General features: G+C 45.1%; 1 pseudogene; it reads right to left on the minus strand.

The window, feature by feature from the left end:
* Window positions 1-591: 591 nt before the first annotated feature.
* Window positions 592-2991, minus strand: part of LOC110286432 — a 4660-nt pseudogene continuing 2260 nt past the window's right edge.

A 2991-nucleotide genomic window follows, 5' to 3' on the forward strand; every position in this document is an offset into this window, starting at 1 on the left:
GCACCTGGTCTGAGGCAAGGGCAATGGGGTCAACAACAGTTTCCAAGCTTGGTCAGTAATAGTTTCCAGCCCCCCCCCCCCCCCCCAGCAATGGTTCTGGACCGTCACTAGATATAGAGCCAACCAATTAAGATAAAGGTCACTCACGCCTCCCTTGAATTTCCCTAATGTGCTTTAAATTGGGCATCTCTATCTTGGTATATGGTAGATCCCAGCATGCTGGACTTTTGTAGAATAAAAGTCTCTGCATTTGCATACTATTTGAGTCTGGGATATCATTCTTCAGTGAATCATGAACCCTCTGCATAAGTGCTGACACTTAGATCCACTGGCAGAGTGAGAGTTCTCTGCTTGAGTAAAATATCTTTGTTTTGTTATTTTGTTTGTTTTTTTAAGTCCTGTCAGTTTAATAACAAGAAAACACCCCAAAAGTGGAAAACTGAGGGCAAGGGAAATGGCCCCTAAACAGGGGCATGGGGATCCCTGCTCATGGCACGAGGCCTGGCTGTAGGGTCCCCCAGTGTTGCTGTTGCTTCGACGATGGGGGCAGCGATTGTCCTGTGGGAGCCACGGTCACCTGCGTCAGGACCCTTACTTCTTCTGGGATGTGCTCAGCTTCTGCATGCCCCAGATCTTGTCCAGCAGGCCAGAGATGAAGGCCTCAGTGAGTTTGTAACACTCAACTAACAGCTCCTTGACTCTAGCAGCCCGGGTATCATCACTTTCCTTGTTCTGTGTCCAAAAGTTCATCCACATCTATCCTCCTGACAGTCACAGAGTCCCATGAGCTGTTATAAAATCCACTCCTCCAGGTTGAGGCACTTCCGTAGCTCCTTGCGGGTCTTACTGGACGGTGACCTTCCCTTGCTGGCTCACTGAGTCATACTCATCTGAGCCACATCCTCAAGCCTCGGGCCTTCGCCTGTGGCCCCAGGGGGACTCTGGAAGTAGACTTGGGGTCCTGTGCTGCCACTGCTCGGCATGGGGGCTGGGGCAGCTAACGGCCGCGCCCCATGCGGGGGCCGCTGTCCTCCAGGGCAGCTGCCGGGGCCACGTGCGCGCTCGGGCCCCTCCCTGCGCCGCCGCCTCCCGGACGCCCACCCGCTGGCTCAGGGCCACTGGCTCAGTTTAGCTCACAGGCTCCGCTCTGTACAGCTCCGCGGCTAGGGCGGCGGCCGCGGCGGGAGCGCCCCGGGGCCCAAAATCTCTTGGTTGATCAGGAGATAGGTCTCTGAGCACACGTTGATTAGTACAGTAGAACTAAGAGCTTTGTATAAGTGTGAGGCTCTGGAAAGGCTATGTCCAAGTAGGAAGACAAGCTATTCATTCCTGCTTCTGTTTGAAATTTTATTAGAGATTTAAAAAACTATACTCATTAAAATTAATACCTTGACATCATTTTTCAGGTATTTTGTAGTCTGAATTTATGTTACTTATGTGATCCAGTAGCTCTGAGCTAAGAAATTGGTTTTAAAATGGCCCCAGGTTGGGACATTTGAAGGACTCCTGACAAAAACAAATACAAGACTTCTCTTGAGGGACACACTAAAACCAGACTAAAGTGGAGTTGTAGAGAGACATGGGTGTGATGTAGAATTAAGCAAAGTCCATGAACTTTTGGTGTGGAGAGCACACTGTCTGACTTTTTTTTTTAAGATTTATTTATTATTGTAAATAAGTACACTGTAGCTGTCTTCAGATGCATGAGAAGAGGGCGTCAGATCTCCAGCCCCCCACTGTCTGACTTTTAGGGCCAATTTCTCCAAGAAATAACTTCTGTCTGAGGGGTCAAGAGTATGATTTTAATTAACCATTTGTTTGGTGGAGTAAAAACAAACAAGAGTGATTATCTCTGACTTTTGACGTTCCCAGACTTCACATTTCTTTTTGCTGTGCTCTTTGAACACTGGAGCCAGTCTAGATTAAGGACTGACCTTCAGCCATTATCTGTATAGCCTTCATGTCGATGCAAATATAAGTTCAAAGACCCCATAAACCAGATGTTGTGAAGAGAACACAAAGGTTAAAAAGAAAAAAGAAAAGCAAGTGAGGAGCCATGTCTAATTGTGATAGAAATACTAATAAACAAACCTAAAACATGATAAACATTTTATTAGTTGAGGTTAAAATATAATTACATTATTTCCTTCTTCCCTTTCCTCCCTCCAACATTTCCCATTTATTTTTTTTTAAGGTTTATTTATTTATTATATGTAAGTACACTGTAGCTGTCCTCAGATACTCCAGAAGAAGGCATCAGATTTTGTTTTTTTTTGTTTGTTTGTTTGTTTTTTTGTTTTTCGAGACAGGGTTTCTCTGTATATCCCTGGCTGTCCTGGAGCTCACTTTGTAGACCAGGCTGGCCTCCATCAGATTTTGTTACGGATGGTTGTGAGCCACCATGTGGTTGCTGGGATTTGAACTCGGGACCTTTGGAAGAGCAGTTGACGCTCTTAACCACTGAGCCATCTTGCCAGCCCCCTCCTTCCCATTTATATTACCCCCTTACTCCCAAATGTATGGCCCCCTTTTCTTTATATAAATGTAATATTCTATAACTATACACAACATACATATTTCTAAGTATATAACTACAATCTTCGCAGTGCATACAATGTTACTTGTATTTTTATTTCAGAGCTGATAACTTGATACTGTTTAACCAATGGGAAGATTCTTTCCAGGGTGTCTTAGGGATTTATTGCGATGAAAAGACACCATGACTACAACAACTCTTTTTTTTTTTTTTAGATATTTTCTTTATATACATTTCAAATGCTATCCGGAAAGTTCCCTATACCCTCTCCCGGCCCTGCTTCCCTACACACCCACTCCCACTTCTTGGCCCTGGCATTCCCCTGTACTGGGACATATAAAGTTTGCAATACCAAGGGGATCTCTCTTTCCAGTGATGGCCGACTAGGCCATCTTCTGCTACATATGCAGCTAGAGACAAGAGCTCCGGGGTACTGGTTAGTTCATATTGTTGTT

The sequence above is a fragment of the Mus caroli genome, chromosome X, assembly GCF_900094665.2.
Source record: "Mus caroli chromosome X, CAROLI_EIJ_v1.1, whole genome shotgun sequence".
Lineage (NCBI taxonomy): Eukaryota > Metazoa > Chordata > Mammalia > Rodentia > Muridae > Mus > Mus caroli.